General features: G+C 41.4%; 2 long non-coding RNA genes across 20 annotated transcripts in view; one reads left to right on the forward strand and one right to left on the reverse strand.

Annotated features, from left to right (window-relative positions):
• Positions 1–21,461, forward strand: part of LOC129058122 (uncharacterized) — a 627,088-nt gene that overhangs the window by 575,305 nt on the left and 30,322 nt on the right. For 14 of the 16 annotated variants that reach the window (XR_010136099.1, XR_010136100.1, XR_010136088.1 and 11 more), the window contains 4 exons: positions 585–650; positions 2,802–2,946; positions 20,203–20,297; positions 21,136–21,223. This is a non-coding gene — a long non-coding RNA (uncharacterized LOC129058122). Of the gene's footprint in view, positions 1–584; positions 651–2,801; positions 2,947–3,288; positions 3,632–20,202; positions 20,298–21,135; positions 21,224–21,461 lie in introns of those variants that run through there. The other 2 variants (XR_010136097.1, XR_008522985.2) reach the window with 2 other exon arrangements.
• LOC100936373 (uncharacterized) overlaps positions 1–21,461 on the reverse strand; it is a 512,798-nt gene that overhangs the window by 14,176 nt on the left and 477,161 nt on the right. For all 4 annotated transcript variants that reach the window (XR_002914124.3, XR_010136104.1, XR_010136102.1 and 1 more), the window contains one exon: positions 5,041–5,185. This is a non-coding gene — a long non-coding RNA (uncharacterized LOC100936373). The remainder of the gene's footprint in view (positions 1–5,040; positions 5,186–21,461) is intronic.

Raw genomic sequence — 21,461 nt, forward strand, 5'->3', positions numbered from 1 at the left:
TGGCTCCTAGCCCATAGAGACCATGATATAATAAATGTTTGTTGTTTTAAGATGTTAAACTTGGAGTAATTTGTTACACAGCAATAGATAACTGATATGTTTCTAATCATTGCGTGGTGTCCATAGCATATCTTTACCACATTTTACTTGTCCGCTCCCTGTGGTTGGGTTGCTTGCTGCCTGACTCTAACTCCTGCTACTACTGCAAACACCACTGCCATGAATATCTTCAGCAAGACCCCCTTCCAGACCTGCATGAACAGTTGTGTGAAATGTATATGCACAAAGGGACTGCAAGGGAAGAACCAGAGACTAGGGAAGAACTTGGAACAATAATCTCAGTTTCTTCAATTCCTAAACTGAGAGTATTGCTGTTTTTAAATGAAGGTATTTTTCCCCCTAAGCATTTTGTTCTAAAGTTGAGCTGAAATAAAGAGGGGAAATAAAGAGACTACCAGATTAATGGGTTTTTTTCAATTGGGATGGTGGGGTAAGGAATAGTCAGGGTGGTCTGTGGAACAACTTGGAGGATTGGTGTTATGTCTCGAAAAGATATTCAGGTATGTTCCTCCTTTTTTACTCAGACCGACTGATTCATGCTGGGCTTCAGACATGAGAGGCTAGGAGTAGGAGGCATGCCTTGTTCAAAGGTGAGTGGACACATCTATAACCATTAAAACAATGTTTTTCTGTTTGGATTTAGTAAATGGCCTCAAGTTCCTGGAAATGTGTGCAGAGACCCCGTGGCCATGAGAAGATCTGTCATTTTATTTTTTACAGTAGGATGAAATATATTTGGAAGTCACTGGACTGTAGCTGTCCTACATCAAAAGACGTTTCATAACAAAACACTATCATGCCCCATTTATAGTAATAGCATGCTGTGCTCTGGCTGCTGTGGGCAAATAAAATATGTTCCTGTAATATAAACAGCCTCACCTTCCCTCTAAAGACTAAAAGGCCATGAAAGATTTATTTAAATAGGCTTTTGAAACATAGAGACACATGCAAAAACATGTTAAACATATAGATATATAGATAGATAGATGGATAGATTAGATATATGATTGATAGATAGATAGATAGATAGATAGATAGATAGAGATGGTCAGAAATGGACTTAAACTCTAAAATTGAATAAATAATGTTAGAAGAGAGAATATCAGAGCCAGAAGGGACATTAAAAATTTTTCAGTCAGTCCAGGCACCTTTATTTTGTTGGCTTTTTCTCCAATTATTTTTATTGTGGTAAAATATACATAAAATTTCCCATCATAATCATTTTTAAGTGTACAGTTCTGTGGCATTACATACATTCACAATGTTATGCAACCATTATCACCATCCATCTTTATAACCCCTTTTCATCTTGTAAAGCTGAAACACTATACCCATTAAACAGTAACTACCCATTCCCCACTAATCCCAGCCCCAATCAATCACCATTCTACTTTCCATCTCTATGATTTTGACTACTCTAAGTACCTTATATAAATGGAATCTTGTTTTTCTTTTTGTGACTGGCTTATTTTTCTAAGCATACTGTCCTCAAGGTTCATCCATGTTGCAGCACGTGTCAGAATTTTCTTCCTTTTTAAGGCAATAATATTCCATTATATGTATACACCACATTTTGCTTATCCATTCATCTTTCCATGGACACTTGGGTTGGTATTGTGAATGATGCTGCTATGAACAAGGGTGTGCAAATATCTCTTCAAGACTCCACTTTCATTTTTATTTTTATATTTTATTTTATTTCATTTTATTTTTGAGACTGAGTCTTGCTGTGTCACCCAGGCTGGAGTGCAGTGGTGCAATCTTGGCTCACTGCAACCTTCGCCTCCTGGTTTCAAGTGATTCTGCTGCCTCAGCCTCCCGAGTAGCTGGGATTACAGGCACGTACCACCATGCCCGGCTAAATTTTGTGTGTTTTGTAGAGAGGGGGTTTCACCATGTTGGCCAGGCTGGTCTCGAACTGCTGACCTCAAGTGATCCACCTGCCTTGGCTTCCCACAGTGCTGGGATTACAGGTGTGAGCCACAGTGCCTGGCCAAGACCCCATTTTTAGTTCTTTTGGTATACATCCAGAAGTGGAAATGCTGGATCATATGGTAATTCTATCTTTAATTGTGTGTAGAATTGCCACACTGCTTTCTACAGCATCTCTACAACTTTATATTCCCACCAACAATGCACAAGCGTTCCAATTTCTCCACATCCTGGCTAATGCTTATTATTTTCTGGGTTTGGTTTTGTTTTGTTTTTATAGTAGCCACTCTAATAAATGTAAGTTGGTACCTCATGGTGGATTTGATTTGCATTTCCCTAATGACTTGTGCTATTGAGCATCTTTCCATGTGCTTATTAACCATTTGTATATCTTCTTTAAAGATATGTCTATTCAGGTTCTTTGCCCACTTTGGAATCAGGTTGTTTTTTGTTGTTGAGATTTAGAAGCTCTCTAAATATTCTGGATATTAATCCCTTATCAGACATATGACTTGCAAACATTTTCTCTCATTCTTTTAGTTGACATTTTACTTTGCTGATATTATCTTTTGATGAATAATTTAAAAATTTTTTCATGAAGTTCCATTTGTCTATTTTTCTTTCGTTGCCTGTGACCTTAGTGTCATATCCAAGAAATCACTGCCAAATCCAGTGTCACGAAGCTTTTACCCTGAGTTTTCTTCTAAGAGTTGTATAGTTTTAGGTCTTATATTTAGGTTTTGATCCATTTGAGTTAATTTTTTGTATATGGTGCAGGTAAGCATCCAGCTTCATTCTTTTGCCCATAGATATCCAGTTCTCCCAGGACCATTTGTTGAAAAGGCAGGCACCTCATTTTACAGAAGAGGAAACTGAGGCCCAGAAGGAGAAGTGGCATGCCCAAGGCTGTGCCAGAAACAAAGTGTAAAATAGAACCTGAGCTTCCGACTCCTGGTCAGTACTATACATACATTTACATTTAACATAAATTTAAATTTAAATTGTTTGAATATGAAAATAAGTTATTTTGTTAGCTCTCAGGTTCACTAATGATGTAATTTCTAACAAATGAATAAAGGTTAGGTTGATAGAGCAGGTGATAATTTTAATGTGTTGTTCACCAATTCTTTGGTATTTCTTTTCTCAAGAGGTGGAACTTAATTCTCCTTTCTTTAAGTGTGAACTGAACTTAATAACTTGCTCCTAAAGATTAGAATGTGGCAGAAATGACAGTGAGTGGCTTCTGAGACTAGGTCATAAAAGGCATTACAGTTTCCTCCTCGGTTTCTCTCTCAGTAACTCCTCCAGGGGACATTGGCATCTCTTCTGACTCTTTGCTTCCATGTCTTGAGGAAGCAGCCTCCTGCCTATGGCCATCTGAGGAAGCCATCTTGGAAGCAGACCCCACAGCCCCAGTCAAGCCTTCAGATGACTGCAGTCTCAGCTGACATCTTGACTTTAACTAAAAAAAAAAAACAAAAAAAAAACTCCAAGCCAGAACTACCCAACTGGAATTTGAGAGCTGCTTTCAAATCCTGACCTATAGAAACTTAGATAATAAATGTTTGCTGTTTTAAGCCACTCATTTTTAGAGAAATTTGTTATGCAGCAATAACTAGCTAGTACAGAGAATTAACCAGCCCCTTTTAAATTACCACCACAAAATCAACTACCTATTTTATTAAAAGGTAAAACCAGCTGCTGAAGAACGTTTTTCCTCTCAAGGCTTTGGCACTTAAGATTCAACAGTAAGAAGGATTGAAGAGTGAAGGCTTCCTGGCTACCCTGTGGCATCCTGTGTTTGGTTTGAAGCCTGATAAGCCTGGGTTGCTCTTCCAGTCCACCTTGTAAGAGACTGATGTGGAAAAATGTGTCTCTTCTCAAGGGCTAACTCTGGAAGCTTGGGAAAATATTCTAGATTTGGATCACATTAAAATGGGTATTAGACCTAGGTTCTAGTTCCAGCTCTAAGATCTGGATGTGTCAAAATCCTTTTCCCTTTGTAGGTTTTAAGTTTGGCCTCTTTAAATAAAGAAACAATCACCCATGCTTTGTCTTTTAACTTGCTACTTAAAACAAGGAGCTGAAGACACTGGCCATCATCAAATAACTAATGGACAATTCCCACTGCCTCGCTGAAATTTGCAGTCTGACTCTCATCATCTCTTGCCTTTTTTTTTTCCTTTGGTTGTGTTTGTGAAACTGCCTTTGCAAAGATGATGAGAGGGAGTCTAGCATGGCCAACTCCATCTTGCTTCTAGCCTCATGGGCTGGCTTCCCTTGCTCATTCCTAGCCATAGGCCAAGCTAACCATGGGAGGAATTTAGTTTATAGTTTAACTTTGAAGCAAGGATGATAATATTTTATCCCTAAAACAGATCCCTTCCTTGTTCAGGTTCTGAAACTACTTTTGTAAGACTAATGAAAAGCCACAAGATTAGGATTATGGAAAGGGCCTGAATCCTGCTCAAATGGAGGCATCATTTCTATACTTCCTTACTGCTCAGGGGTTATGTGGCCAAATGTCACAGAGTTGTGACTTCCTCAATTGCTCCTGTAGATAACATCACTATTGTAGAACCTAAGGCTGATCTTTTGAGATGTTTTTCAGATTTTTGCATTCTGGCAACTAACTGATGCCTCCCAGACTCATGACTCAGCCAGTCCTATGGCCTCCACCCAGAGGTGGACTCAGCACATGAGGACTGTTTTCCTCACACTCCTGTGATTTCATCCCTAACCAGTCAGTAGCACTCATTCCCTAGCTCCCTGCCCACCAAATTTTCCATAAAAAGCCTAGCCTCTGAGCTCTTAGGGAGACTGACTTGAGTGATAAACTCCGGTTCTTCTCTATGGCCAGCCTTGTGTTAATTAAACTCTTTCTTTACTGCAATACCATGGTGTCAGTGAATGGTTTTATCTATGCAGCAGACAGGAAAAACTCATCAATTGATTACATTTGTCACTAAGTACTCTCAGCTGGAGACTCATCAATGATATTAAATTTTTAAAAACTACCAAGCAAATACAATTCAAGTGGAAGCTCACCTGTAGAGCAATGGGAACACACTGTTATTCAACAGGGCTGAAGTCTGAATCAGATGCCTGGAGATACGTTGTCTTGGCTTTGCCACTCACTGGCTATGTGATCTTGGATAAGTCACCTCACTGCTCTTGATCTCAGCTCCTTCTTCTTTAAGAAAAAAAAATAAAGTAGTGATAATTTTAATAGTCAACATTTACTGACTGCAATCTAAAAATGGGGTTAAGTAAATTGCATGCATTACCTTTAACACAACTCTGTGACATAGGAATTATTGTAACATAAACAGCCTCATAAAATCTGTATTTTACAGATAAGGGGAAACTAACTTTCAGAGATAATAAGTGGTGGAGCCAGATTCAAACCCAAGTTCTTAACCACCAAGGTCATAGTAATTATAAATCAGTTTCAGCTTGAATTTGAACTCTCTGGATGCTAGGATTAAGAGGAGATGTGACATCTGTGAAGAACTGATGGTGTCAGTCTGCCAGGCATTTAGTTATATGAGGAACCCAGAGTGAGGTTAGCATCAGGGAGTCACTGGTTCTAGGGCAGAGGGAAGATTCTACTTACTTTTGATGCTGGTCACTACAACGTTATGGTGCCAGCAAGAGAGCAAAGTAAAAACAAAAAGGCCTGGGATATTAGTATGCAGGTCATCTGGAGAATTGGTGCCAGCATCTTCTGTAGTAATTGATGAGGATGCCCCGCCATTGACATCAATGACATGACAGTGGACACTGGCAGGGATTGAATGCCTTGAGCAGACACCAGTGACAGTGTCGGCAGTGACTGGGAGTCATTACCCCAAATGTGCCAGGGCAGGAGGGGATAAATGCACCAGATGTCACGTGGCAGCCCAGAGGAGCAGTTTGCAGAGCACATGTGAGAAACCCTCTGAGGCTACCCAGGAGACACCACAGGAGACAGAAACCCAGGACTGTACTTGAATGAAATTCGAGAGAGAGCTTAAATTTCTATAGAACAGAAGTGTATTTTCCTGAATAAATTTTGTGTTTGCTCTTGAGATCCTATTTTTACCCTCAGACTTGGGTGGTCTGAAAAATGTAGGTTACTGATGAGATGGAAGGGTGCGACTCCACAGTGCTCTGTAAGGGTCTTTCACTTTGCTTCATGATTCCCAGAATGACAGCATTTCAAACTCCATTGACAGAAACACCAGGGCTGGCAAATGCAGTGCAGATCCATTGGTGAATCTTGAAAGGATTTCTGATGCTAATTTGTTGCCCTTGGGACTAACTGGAGTTGAATTATGAATATTTCTAATGCGGTGGTCCCAGTACTTCTTGGCGAGGAAAGTGAATACTTTCTCTAACTGGCCACAGTGCTCTCCAGGGAAAGATGTTTGATCTGGGGCACTGAGGCATTCTTCCTTGCTGACTGTTGGGAAATACAGCTTCTCTGTGGGAAGGGGCTTTGCTGTCATCGTATTGAGGTAAGTGCCTGTAGGGAAGAGAGGTGAAGTGGGGGAGATGTGGACCACATTCCTCCTACCAGGAAAAAGGGGCTGGTTTCTTTCTGAGAACTGCTTTCTGCTGGGAAGGGGCTGGATGAACCATGTAACCCCACCTTTTGCTTGGAAATGAAGAGCTTTCCCACTCCAGAGGAAGGAGAGGGGAGGAGAGGAGGGAAAGGGCTGCAGAGCATGTTCCTCCCGTTCCCTCTCAAGCAAAAAGGAAAGCTGTCTTCAATTAGGAAGGGGAAGGAGATTCAAAACATCTGGCGGGAAAAGTGCTGGTTCTGGAGGGTCTTTGGGAGGAGGATGGAGGCTTGTGGACAGCGTGCCTGCCTTGCTGGACCTGACACAACCCTCTGAGAGTCTGTCACCACCCCTTCCTCTTCAGCTCTGCCTGGTCTCCTTGTGAGGCTCAGGCCTTTGGCTGCCTCCTGCCCTGGACTAAAGGAAGCAGTAATAGCAGCCGCAACCTGGGCAGCACAGCCCACAGCTTTCTCCTTGGGGTCAATGGGTAATTTGCACAACAGCAAGACCACCCATGGAGGCAGTACAGAGTTCACAACCTCTAGCACTTAGGCATCTAATCAGTTTGGTTTTGCCTGTGGAGATCCTCCCCTTGAATCTCAAAGCTACCAAGCTGCCTTCCTCCCCATCCTTCAAAATACTTCCAGGCTCCCATCTCCTCTTAGGAGCCTTCTTGAAATATTTGCAGAAACTTTATATTCCTCCTCCCCAACCACATACACAATGTCACAGCTGCCTCTTCCATTTGCTTGCATCTCCTGTGGACTGCTCACCTTCTCCACCCCAGGCGAAGCAGATGGCTGAGGGACATTAAGGTTGCTTGCAGAGCTGTGGAAAATTCTCTGGAAATCAACCTCCTGTCCTAGAGACCCCAGGTTTCCCAGGAGTCACAAGGCACCAAAGCCTGGAGGCTCCTTAAAGATCACCTGCTGGGTGGGATTTACTACATTCCCCAGGAGGTCACGGCCCAGGGCCTCTGATCAGGATTTCCCTTGGGGTGGGCAGATTGGATGTGGAAAGGAGGCCAGGAAAGGCCTTTTGGTTTTCTCAATGACCGACAGAGCAGAAGGGTGATCTGAGAAGGAGCTGGGCATTCCAGGATTGTGCAAATGTGGGCCCAGCGTCTGTTTTCCATTAGCCTCTTTCATTGAAACATGGTGGTCTCTTATGGGTTTAAAGTTTGCATTAAGCATCCAGTCCCTAGAAAGTTCTTTGTTTCATGGAAGGTGAACTCCCCATCCTACTTAAAAGCCATGGAATTGTGTGCCATATCCCAAAGGAGCACCCATTCAAAGGCACATGCCAAAGCTTCATCCCTGCCCTATGGGCCACGATGGCTTCTAAGGCTTTCAGCCATGATGGCAAGAAGCAGTTGACTATCACTTCTAAACCTCAGCTGGTTCATGTATAGGAATGCATATTGCTGCAAAATTATAGCATCATGGACTTTAGAGCTGAAAGGAATTTTAAACGTTGAGACTGATTTTTATTTGACACAAAAAGAAATGAAGTTCCAGAGAAGTTACGTGATATAACCAAGGTCACACAACCAACTAAAACACCTAGGTATTAGTCCATGTTTTGCAAGGACCTCTGACACTGCTGTTTTCATGATATACTGCATTAGAGTAAGACACTAAGAGACCCTAGGTATGAAAAAAAAGATGTAACATTAAAAATAAATACAACATTAAACTTAAAAAGGTTAGACTTCCACATTTTACTAAAGGGAAAATAAATTTTTGACCCCTAGATGTTTTGATTGCAAAATTCTGCAAAAGTTCGTTAGAGATGAGGTTTTCTATTTTTTGTTTATATCCTGCTCAGCCTGGTGCTTTGTAGCAAGTAGTCAGTCTTGCCAATTGGGTAGATAACCAACAATGATATATGCCATATATTTTGAGAGTAAGCACATTTAAAGAACAGGAGTCCCACACTCTCTTTTTCCCTTTGGTTCTTCCGTGAGGGCTCTGTGAGGGGGAGGAATTTCAGGAGTTGTTTAAGGGCTTGAAAGGGACACCGGGCCAGAATCCCCCAGCTAAACTGGTTCTGGCATTATCTTGCTAGCAGTCATTTCTAGTCACTTGGTATTTGTGCCATGCCCGGCCTCCTTAGGAATCTGAGGAAGCACTAAAGCCTGTTTGGTGTGATCACTTTTTCTGCCCCAAAGGCTTCCTGCAACACCAGCCAAGAATCCAACCCAATGAGTGAGTGAAGAGCCAGAAAGACCAGACTGGTGCACACTGGGACATTGGCTAATTTTAGATCCAGGGACTGGGTGGGGACCAGATATGAGGGTGGGGATCTTGGATGGAGGCCACTTGAAGATTCAAGGCTAAATGTTGGGGCCTAAGACTCTCCAAGAACCTGGAGGAGAAAGACTTTGTGGGTCCCATGGAGCAGGAATAAATAGGGGGTGCAGCAATGGGCACAGGAGTGTGAAAGTCTCCTGAGAAAAGTGGAAAAGGCCTTTTCAGTCTAGTAAGTTGATATATTAACTCACACCAATCTTTTCCTCCATTTCAGAAGCAGAATTTCATCCATTTGCATAGCCCTTTTACACTGATCCTTTTAAGACTGGAAGGCGATTGTTACTTGATAAACTCAAAGAATTGAGGACAACAGACAGATGACAGACAGATAGACAGACAGACAGAATAAAAATGAACACAAGTGATGACCACACCATTCAGAATCATAGGTTGCCGCTCATCCTTCCAGGCAAAGTTGGCTGTAAAATATAAGATTGACTCTTCTTTTAGTATTTTGAATTTTTTTCCATATCATTTTAATTGGGAGATTTGCTTGATTAAAATTTTCAAAGAGGATTTCAAAGGAGTATCCAGAACCTTTGAAAGCTGCTCTCATGGTTGAGGTGTGAGTGGAACATATTATTCTTCCGTTCCCTCACTTGGAAGCAGCAGTTGGAAATATTTAGGTTTTTTACTTCTAATTTCCTTTTTTTTTTTAAATTTTATTTCTTTTTTATTTATTTATTTATTTATTTATTTATTATACTTTAGGTTTTATGGTACATGTGCGCAATGTGCAGGTTAGTTACATATGTATACATGTGCCATGCTGGTGCGCTGCACCCACCAACTCGTCATCTAGCATTAGGTATATCTCCCAATGCTATCCCTCCCCTCTCCCTCCACCCCACAACAGTCCCCAAAGTGTGATGTTCCCCTTCCCATGTCCATGTGTTCTCATTGTTCAATTCCCACCTATGAGTGAGAATATGCTGTGTTTGTTTTTTTGTTCTTGCAATAGTTTACTGAGAATGATGATTTCCAATTTCATCCATGTCCCTACAAAGGACATGAACTCATCATTTTTTATGGCTGCATAGTATTCCATAGTGTATATGTGCCACATTTTCTTAATCCAGTCTATCATTGTTGGACATTTGGGTTGGTTCCAAGTCTTTGCTATTGTGAATAATGCCACAATAAACATACGTGTGCATGTGTCTTTATAGCAGCATAATTTATAGTCCTTTGGGTATATACCCAGTAATGGGATGGCTGGGTCAAATGGAATTTCTAGTTCTAGATCCCTGAGGAATCGCCACACTGACTTCCACAAGGGTTGAACTAGTTTACAGTCCCACCAACAGTGTAAAAGTGTTTCTATTTCTCCACATCCTCTCCAGCACCTGTTGTTTCCTGACTTTTTAATGATTGCCATTCTAACTGGTGTGAGATGGTATCTCATTGTGGTTTTGATTTGCATTTCTCTGATGGCCAGTGATGGTGAGCATTTTTTCATGTGTTTTTTGGCTGCATAAATGTCTTCTTTTGAGAAGTGTTTGTTCATGTCCTTTGCCCACTTTTTGATAGGGTTGTTTGTTTTTTTCTTGTAAATTTGTTGGAGTTCATTGTAGATTCTGGATATTAGCCCTTTGTCAGATGAGTAGGTTGCGAAAATTTTCTCCCATTTTGTAGGTTGCCTGTTCACTCTGATGGTAGTTTCTTTTGCTGTGCAGAAGCTCTTTAGTTTAAGTAGATCCCATTTGTCAATTTTGGCTTTTGTTGCCATTGCTTTTGGTGTTTTAGGCATGAAGTCCTTGCCCATGCCTATGTCTTGAATGGTAATGCCTAGGTTTTCTTCTAGGGTTTTTATGGTTTTAGGTCTAACGTTTAAGTCTTTAATCCATCTTGAATTAATTTTTGTATAAGGTGTAAGGAAGGGATCCAGTTTCAGCTTTCTACATATGGCTAGCCAGTTTTCCCAGCACCATTTATTAAATAGGGAATCCTTTCCCCATTGCTTGTTTTTCTCAGGTTTGTCAAAGATCAGATAGTTGTAGATATGCGGCGTTATTTCTGAGGGCTCTGTTCTGTTCCATTGATCTATATCTCTGTTTTGGTACCAGTACCATGCTGTTTTGGTTACTGTAGCCTTGTAGTATAGTTTGAAGTCAGTGTGATGCCTCCAGCTTTGTTCTTTTGGCTTAGGATTGACTTGGCGATGCGGGCTCTTTTTTGGTTCCATATGAACTTTAAAGGAGTTTTTTCCAATTCTGTGAAGAAAGTCATTGGTAGCTTGATGGGGATGGCATTGAATCTGTAAATTACGTTGGGCAGTATGGCCATTTTCACGATATTGATTCTTCCTACCCATGAGCATGGAATGTTCTTCCATTTGTTTGTATCCTCTTTTATTTCCTTGAGCAGTGGTTTGTAGTTCTCCTTGAAGAGGTCCTTCACATCCCTTGTAAGTTGGATTCCTAGGTATTTTATTCTCTTTGAAGCAATTGTGAATGGGAGTTCACTCATGATTTGGCTCTCTGTTTGTCTGTTATTGGTGTATAAGAATGCTTGTGATTTTTGTACATTGATTTTGTATCCTGCGACTTTGCTGAAGTTGCTTATCAGCTTAAGGAGATTTTGGGCTGAGACAATGGGGTTTTCTAGATATACAATCGTGTCATCTGCAAACAGGGACAATTTGACTTCCTCTTTTCCTAATTGAATACCCTTGATTTCCTTCTCCTGCCTAATTGCCCTGGCCAGAACTTCCAACACTATGTTGAATAGGAGTGGTGAGAGAGGGCATCCCTGTCTTGTGCCAGTTTTCAAAGGGAATGCTTCCAGTTTTTGCCCATTCAGTATGACATTGGCTGTGGGTTTGTCATAGATAGCTCTTATTATTTTCAGATATGTCCCATCAATACCTAATTTATTGAGAGTTTTTAGCATGAAGGGTTGTTGAATTTTGTCAAAGGCCTTTTCTGCATCTATTGAGATAATCATGTGGTTTTTGTCTTTGGTTCTGTTTATATGCTGGATTACATTTATTGATTTGCATATATTGAACCAGGCTTGCATCCCAGGGATGAAGCCCACTTGATCATGGTGGATAAGCTTTTTGATGTGCTGCTGGATTCGGTTTGCCAGTATTTTATTGAGGATTTTTGCATCAATGTTCATCAAGGATATTGGTCTAAAATTCTCTTTTTTGGTTGTGTCTCTGCCCGGCTTTGGTATCAGGATGATGCTGGCCTCATAAAATGAGTTAGGGAGGATTCCCTCTTTTTCTGTTGATTGGAATAGTTTCAGAAGGAATGGTACCAGTTCCTCCTTATACCTCTGGTAGAATTCGGCTGTGAATCCATCTGGTCCTGGACTTTTTTTGGTTGGTAAGCTATTGATTATTGCCACAATTTCAGCTCCTGTTATTGGTCTATTCAGAGATTCATCTTCTTACTGGTTTAGTCTCGGGAGGGTGTATGTGTTGAGGAAATTATCCATTTCTTCTAGATTTTCTAGTTTATTTGCGTAGAGGTGTTTGTAGTATTCTCTGATGGTAGTTTGTATTTCTGTGGGATCGGTGGTGATATCCCCTTTATCATTTTTTATTGCATCTATTTGATTCTTCTCTGTTTTTTTCTTAATTAATCTTGCTAGCGGTCTATCAATTTTGTTGATCCTTTCAAAAAACCAGCTCCTGGATTCATTAATTTTTTGAAGGGTGTTTTGTGTCTCTATTTCCTTCAGTTCTGCTCTGATTTTAGTTATTTCTTGCCTTCTGCTAGCTTTTGAATGTGTTTGCTCTTGCTTTTCTAGTTCTTTTCATTGTGATGTTAGGGTGTCAATTTTGGATCTTTCCTGCTTTCTCTTGTGGGCATTTAGTGCTATAAATTTCCCTCTACACACTGCTTTGAATGCATCCCAGAGATTCTGGTATGTTGTGTCTTGATTCTCGTTGGTTTCAAAGAACATCTTTATTTCTGCCTTCATTTCGTTATGTACCCAGTAGTCATTCAGGAGCAGGTTGTTCAGTTTCCATGTAGTTGAGCGGTTTTGAGTGAGATTCTTAATCCTGAGTTCTAGCTTGATTGCACTGTGATCTGAGAGAGAGTTTGTTATAATTTCTGTTCTTTTACATTTACTGAGGAGAGCTTTACTTCCAAGCATGTGGTTGATTTTGGAATAGGTGTGGTGTGGTGCTGAAAAAAATGTATATTCTGTTGATTTGGGGTGGAGAGTTCTGTAGATGTCTATTAGGTCGGCTTGGTGCAGAGCTGAGTTCAATTCCTGGGTATCCTTGTTGACTTTCTGTCTCGTTGATCTGTCTAATATTGACAGTGGGGTGTTAAAGTCTCCCACTATTAATGTGTGGAAGTCTAAGTCTCTTTGTAGGTCACTCAGGACTTGCTCTATGAATCTGGGTGCTCCTGTATTGGGTGCATATATATTTAGGATAGTTAGCTCTTCTTGTTGAATTGATCCCTTTACCATTGTGTAATGGCCTTCTTTGTCTCTTTTGATCTTTGTTGGTTTAAAGTCCGTTTTATCAGAGACTAGGATTGCAACCCCTGCCTTTTTTTGTTTTCCATTTGCTTGATAGATCTTCCTCCATCCTTTTATTTTGAGCCTATGTGTGTCTCTGCATGTGAGATGGGTTTCCTGAATACAGCACACTGATGGGTCTTGAGTCTTTATCCAATTTGCCAGTCTGTGTCTTTTAATTGGAGCATTTAGTCCATTTACATTTAAAGTTAATATTGTTATGTGTGAATTTGATCCTGTCATTATGATGTTAGCTGGTTATTTTGCTCATTAGTTGATGCAGTCTCTTCCTAGTCTCGATGGTCTTTACATTTTGGCATGATTTTGCAGCGGCTGGTACCGGTTGTGCCTTTCCATGTTTAGCGCTTCCTTCAGGAGCTCTTTTAGGGCAGGTCTGGTGGTGACAAAATCTCTCAGCATTTGCTTGTCTGTAAAGTATTTTATTTCTCCTTCACTTATGAAGCTTAGTTTGGCTGGATATGAAATTCTGGGTTGAAAATTCTTTTCTTTAAGAATGTTGAATATTGGCCCCCACTCTCTTCTGGCTTGTAGGGTTTCTGCCGAGAGATCCGCTGTTAGTCTGATGGGCTTTCCTTTGAGGGTAACCTGACCTATCTCTCTGGCTGCCCTTAACATTTTTTCCTTCATTTCAACTTTGGTGAATCTGACAATTATGTGTCTTGGAGTTGCTCTTCTCGAGGAGTATCTTTGTGGCGTTCTCTGTATTTCCTGAATCTGAATATTGGCCTGCCTTGCTAGATTGAGGAAGTTCTCCTGGATAATATCCTGCAGAGTGTTTTCCAACTTGGTTCCATTCTCCCCGTCACTTTCAGGTACACCAATCAGACGTAGATTTGGTCTTTTCACATAGTCCCACATTTCTTGGAGGCTTTGCTCATTTCTTTTTATTCTTTTTTCTCTAAACTGCCCTTCTTGCTTCATTTCATTCATTTCATCTTCCATTGCTGATACCCTTTCTTCAAAACCCAGAGGCATGTTCTGATAGGTGGCCAACTGGCACTTTTATAATTTTGAAAAGAGCTGATAATTAAAAAGATGTGGGATGGGGGAAAATAAAGAGAATTCCTCCCTAAAAAAGTAAACAAGTACTAATTTTTTATTATTTGGGTGATCAATGCTAATCAGATTGACTTTATTTGGAGTCCCTGAGAACCACATGTTACCAAAAATCCGGACTCAGAATAATGCCATGTGTGAGATACTGAGCTAAGCTTGAGAAACTAGATCCACTTCTGTTTGGAGAGGAGGTGAAGAGGGGGATGAGGAGGAGGAAAGCCCAATTTTTCCTTTGTTTCCTTTGGAAATAAAGCAAGAAAGTGCTGAAACACCCTTCTTAGGCTGGTGGGAAATCAAGGCTAACTGATCCCAGGTGGATTAAGTAGCCAGCAAGTCCAGGAAATGTCTAGTCCACTGACTTTCTGACAGGTAGGGGATTGGGAGCTGGCTATGCCCACTTCAGGACCTTCAGGAATCCCACACCTGCCCTCTGAAGTGCTGCTGCCTTGACCGACCTTTTCACACCCAGAGCCAAGAATTACAGCCTGTCTGAGCTCACCTTTCTGTGACCTCCCAGTCCTACTCTTTTACCCGGAGACACATCTGGGGCCCAGCTGAGCTCATATGTTGGAAGGGTTTATCACACCCATCCTCCTCCAATTGCCCCAGGTGTCCAGGGAGAGGTGATCACCAAGGCAACAAAAGGACCTCCTGCAACCTTGGGTCACCCTCTGAGATGAACATTTGGAGAATGAGGTTAAGGGATCCTGGACCAGCATGCTTTTCCAAAAGGACACTGCTCATCCACCTCTGTAGGACTTACTGGGCCATCCTGACCGCACCACCCAGTGAATCCCACTAGAAAGCAGGTCCATACAGAGCAGAGGCCTTTTCTATTAGGTTGGTGCAAAGGTAATTGTGGTTCTTGCCATTTTTTTTTAACAGCAACCTAATACTTCAAACTGCATTTCCACTGCCTTGCACAATGCCTGGCACAAGTAGGAATGTAGCACATGCTTGTTAAATGAATGCAGGAGTGAATGAAGGAGGCTCCACAGGCCCCAATCTTCCTGACAATGTACTGTGCTCCAGAACCTAGGCCTTTTTTCTTTATCTCCCACCCTTCTTTTCTTGATCCATGCTTTCCTTTTCCAGGGCCCTTTCTCTCAGTTTCATAACACTTGGAAGGCACTTACAGCCCATTTAAAATTGACATGACTATGCACAGGACCATACTCATGCCCAGTTGCATTAATTTGCTCAGGCTGCCCTAACAAAACACCACACACAAGGGACCTTAAACAACAGAAATGTGTTTTCTCACAGTTCTGAAGGCTGGAAAGAAGCCCAGGATCAAGGTGTCAGCAGGGTTAGGTTCTGCTGACCTCTCTCCTTGGTTCATAAATAGCTGCCTCTGGCTATGTCCTAACATGGCCTTTTCTCTGTACATGTGTAGAGAGAGAAAAAGAAAAGGAGAGAGAGTGAGTACGAATCTTTGGTATCTTTTCCTCTTGCTGTAAGGACATCAGTCCTGTGGGATTAGGGCTCCATTCTTATGACCTTATTTAACTTTTTTAAATTATCCCATTAAAGGCCCTATTTTTGATTATAATCCCTTTGAGGATTATAGCTTCAACCTATAGATTTTGGGGGGATACCACTAAGTTCATAATATCAGGCAAGAGGAGTTCTCTGATGGGTCCCACAATCTGGAGGTACCACTCTGGCCCTCCTCTCGTCATGCCTTTCCCTAGAGCATGAGGAACCTACCAGATTATAGGGTCATGTCCATCCAGAGCTGGTGCTCCACCTTCTACACTATATTCTGGGTGCATGGTACCCCAAAATTCCTTTCCCAAGGAAGGACCCTGCCTCCCACTCAGTGAGTGGCCATGGAGCAGCTATTTCAGGGGAGCCAAAACAGAGCTTGGAATGTGAGCCAGTTTGTCTACACATGAGCCTGCCAGGCCCTTCATGACGTGGGAAGATGCCTGGGGAGGAAAAAGAGAGGGGGTAACCCAGGATCATGGGGCCAGAAGCTGGGACTACAGCCAGTTTACACAAGCCACCATATTGTGGCAGGAGGACAGTACATATTTATTTAATACTTCCTTAGCTTCCTGTAGAGCTTTTACATATTTAGACGTGATAGGTGGGCCTCCTTTTGTACTCCCCTGGGCACAGTAAATGTTACACATGGGCCTGACCTTACATTCTGGTTTGTCCTAGGACAATCTGAATTTATGCCTGATGTCCTGCAGTATTATTAATACCATCACACTTTCATTTTCAATTATGTCCTGTTTGGGGACAATAAATCGTGTGCTCTGCTCAGCTATGAGCTACAACATTAACACAGAAGTTGGGGAACCGACCGAGATGAGGTTGATCTAGAATCATGAAATAGTTGTTAACCCACCCCTGAGCTGGCTGCAGGATGTACGAGATGTACAAGACACGCTTCCTCCCCAAGGAGTTTGTTGATTATGTCTAGGGCACCAGACTCACACTTTGCTTTCTCTAGAGAACAATGCAGGAAAGTGCACAGATATAGTTGAGTACTTAATTAATCAGGGCCCAAATATATGGTGTGGATAGTGAAAGGAATATGACTGTCTGCAGAATTCTCCAAACTAAGGCTTCTTAGGCTGGAGCACATAAAATGGAAAACTAGTTCAACAGAAAGAATAGTAATACAAAAAGAATAGAAATCTTTCTGTATATATAAAACAATAAAAAAAGAAGCCCATGAAACTCCCTTAATGCCTCTCACAGCCCCCTGGGTTAAGGACTGAGCAAAGGTTTGAGGCATTTTCTTTATCTGCATCCAAGGCCTTATTTCCAGTTAACACTCTCATCACATCCTTTCCTGGGGACAGGAGCCTGAGGAAGCTTGAACAGGCAGGGACCATCTGGACCAGCTGCACTGGCTGTAGTCTGGTTGTTTTAAATCTCACCTTGCTCCTTCCCTCTGGTCCCTCAACTCCCTTCTCCAGATGCTGAGGCCTATATGTCTTGATCTCATGAAAGCTCTGAAGCTCTGTGACCTTTTCTGACAACTTACTCTCTATGCTGATTTTCTTTTGCATAAAGCACCTGCCATATGGACACATCTTCCTAGTTATCCTCTCCTCTGTGAGAGTCCACTTGGATTGGAGTACCACAGTTAGGTTCACAACCCTGAGTCTGTATGGAGTCTCTGAGGTCATTACCTCTCTCTTTGTGCCAGTATAAGGGATGGTTTTTTAATTGAGATCTTTATTAATTTTCACATGTAACTTTTACACAATAGATAATATATCCCCACGGAACAATATTCAAAATATACAAAAGGGAATACTGTAAAAAGCCTTATGTATTCAGTTCCTTTCTAGTTTTGTGTATTTTTTCCAGAGAGGTTTATTTTCTGTCTCTTATTATTCCTTTAAAAAAATACAAGAGCGAATATGCAAAGCATATTGCTCTACACTGGCTTTTGTTTTAAATAAACCTTTTGTTTTAGAATAGCTTTAAATTTATAAAAAATTGCAAAAGTAGAATAGAGAGTTCCCATTAACCCCCTACACACACACACACACACACACACACACACACACACACACACAACACACGTTCCTCTACTAATAATCGCTTAACATTAGTAAGGTACATTTGTTGCAATTAATAAGCCAATATGACACATTATATTTAATGAAAGTTTGTACTTTACTCAGATGTCCTTTGTGTTTACCTTATGTCATTTTCCTGTTGCAAGATTACCTCCACGACACCACAGTTCATTTAGTTGTTGCGTCTCCTTAGGAGTCTCTTGGCTCTAACAGTTTATCAGATTTTCCTTGTTTTTGATGACCTTGACAAATTTGAGGAATGCTGTCAGGTATTTTGTAGAATGCTCCTTGGCTGGGATCTTCCTGAGGTTTTCACACCGTTAGACTAAGGTTATGGGTTAACACAGAGGTAAACTGCCATTTTTCGTATCAAAGGTACATGCTGTCAATATGACTTACCACTGGATGTTAACCTTGATCACCTGACTGAAGGTGTTTGCTAGGTTTTTCACTATGAAGTTACTTTGTTTTCTCTCTTTGCACACTCTTTGGAAGGAAGGCACTAGGTACAGCCTACACTTCAGAAGTGGGATTTATGCTCTATCTCCTTAAGAATAACTGCACAAATTATTTGAAAACTTTTTGATAAGGGATTTGTCTTTTCTCTCCCATTTATTTATTTATTTATCCAGTCATTTATTTGTAGCCATAGGGACACATACATACACATTTTATACTTTGTGTTATAACCTGTGTTAATCAGCTGTCATAACAAAATGTCATATACAGGGAATTTTGTTTTTTCTCTGTTCTAGAGACTGCGAAGTCCGAGATCAAAGTGCTGGCCAATTTGATTTCTTGTGAGGGCTCTTTTGGCTTACAGAAGGCCTCCTTCTCCCTGTGTCTTCACATGGCAAAGAAAGAGAGGGAGCTCTCTCCTGCCTTTTCTTTTCTTTTTTTTTTTTTTTTTGAGACAGAGTCTTGCTCTGTTGCCCAGGCTGGAGTGCAGTGGTGCGAACTCGGCTCACTGCAAGCTCCGCCTCCAGAGTTCATGCCATTCTCCTGCCTCAGCCTCCCGAGTAGCTGGGACTACAGGCACCCACCACCACACCTGGCTAATTTTTTGTATTTTTAGTAGAGATGGGGTTTCACCATGTTCGTCAGCATGGTCTCAATCTCCTGACCTCATGATCCACCCACCTCCGCCTCCCAAAGTGCTGGGATTACGGGTGTGAGCCACCGTGCCTGGCCTCTCCTGCCTTTTCTTACAAAGATAATAATCCCATGGGATCAGGCCCCTTCCCTGTGGCCTCATTTAACCTTAATTACTTCCTAAATAAATATCCAGTTCCCAGATACAGTCACATAGTAGGTAAGAGATTCAACCTGTGAATCTTGGGGGCATATAAGTCAGTCCATAGCATAATCTAATTCTACTTTATTTTGTTGCTGAAATTGTTCCAGTTTTGGCTATTGGGAGCTCTTTCAGTTGGCTCCTGTGTTCTTTTGATATAATCCAATCATTGAGGGCATTTTTTTTAGCACTTCCTTACTTTGCACTTTGCTTTTGTCATTTAATAATCCAGTTTAGAAATCATGCCCAATTGTGAAAATCTTCGTCATTTAATTTATACCTAAAGAGATTGCTACAGAACAGTCATTTGGCTATCTAGTCTCTTATTAATGAACATTTAGGTTGTGTTCAGTCATTTGTTATTAGAATCAATACAGCTTTGAGTGACATAATATGTATGTTGGTATAATGTCAGATAATTTCCAGGATGAGTGTCTTAATCCATTAAGGCTGATGTACCAAAATATCATAAACTGAGTGGCTTGTAAACAATAGAAATGTATTCCTCAGAATTCTAGAGGCTGGGAAGTTCAAGATCAATGCACCAGCATATTCAGGGTTTGGTAAACCTTCTTGCTGTATCCTCAGGTGGTGGAGGGGTGACACTCTCCCTGGGGCCTCTTTTATTAAGGGCACTAATCCTCATCACTAGGGCTCCTCGCTCAGAGTCCCCACTCACCTCCCAGAGTCCCTAGCTCCTAACACCATCACCCTGGGGGTTAGGATTTTAACACATGAGTTGTGAAGCAATGTAAACATTTAGTCCATCGTAATGGGGAATTGTGGAATCAGAGGAATATGTGCCTGTCCTTTTGATGGATGTTGACAACTGCCCTTCAATGAGATGGCTCCAGCATACATTTCCATAAGTAGTGGGTGGGCAGTGCCTATTTCACCCAGCTTTTCCCACATGGTGTATACATAAATTATTTTATTTTATTTTTTTACAGGTCTTAAATGTGGGAAATAGTCTATAGTTTGGAAGACACAAGAGAAAAATGCTCCACAGCTCGCCCTGGTGACTCACTACAACTTATGGAAAGATGTGAGATTATTCTGTATTCTAATGTATGTTAGCAGGCACACTCCACCCAAAGCCTTCCTGTGTGTTCCTCCCTGTGAGCTCACATCCCGTTCACCAGCTGACTGGGAAGGGAAGTCAGGACCAGCCCTGACCCCATCACACCATCATAACCTCGGGATGGCAGGGCTGGAAGGCACCTCAGACATCATCCTTTGCAGACTCCTCATTTTACAGTGAGAGGCATGACGTGTCCACAGCTGGTTAGTGCCAAAGCCTGGGACAGGCTTCACATTGTCCAGCTCTTAGTCAGATCACTGCTGACAATGTCTGCCTTCACTTGGAATTCAGCACCTGCTTTCAGTATAAACCCCTGCATTTCACTAAAACTGAGCAGACTGCTGGTTTAAAAAAGAGAGGTCCATCCAGCAGGGATGACGTTTTTCCTCCTTGAAAGAGGAAATTCACCTAATGGGAGACCTGGAGTCAGAATCTTTCTGATGTGTGACTTGGCACAGTAACACAATGCAGGATGCTGGTGTGTTAATAAAAATAAAAATTGCATCTGCCTACCTCAGAGTCGACAACAATGTCAAGGAGTTAATATGAGTACATCTGAAAATGTTACTAATCATGATGATGATATCAATGTCTTTTATTTGCAAGTTCCATTTGTTTTTACTGAAATAATTACTCCTGAGTGGGGCTAGAAGCCAAGCACTTGACAAGTTTGCTCTTTGAGGGGTTCTAGTTTCACTTCCCCATTCATGGGCGACCATAAACCACATACAGCAACCTTCCATTTGCTTTTTCATACCTACTTTTCTCTCTTCCTGTTTTCTCCTTGCCCTTTCTCTCTCAGGCTTTTCTCCAGTGTGACCTTGTGCAAATCATTTTCCTTTCACGGCCTCAACGTCATTTGAAAAATAACAGACTGCACTAGATGACTTGTGAGTTCCTTTCCTTCCCTGAGATTCCATGATGACCTTACATACCGTTTCTTTATTATTTTCTCTTATTCTCCAATAACACAAGAACTGTAGTCATACTGTGGGAGCCTGATATGGTTTGGATGTGTGTTCCCCCTAAATCTCATGTTGATGGGTGATTCCCAGTGGTGGTGGTGGAGCCTGGTAGGAGATGATTAAATCATTCATTAGGGTGGATCCCTTCTGAATGGCTTAGTAC

This window comes from Pongo abelii, chromosome 11 (assembly GCF_028885655.2).
Source record: "Pongo abelii isolate AG06213 chromosome 11, NHGRI_mPonAbe1-v2.0_pri, whole genome shotgun sequence".
Classification (NCBI taxonomy): Eukaryota; Metazoa; Chordata; class Mammalia; order Primates; family Hominidae; genus Pongo; species Pongo abelii.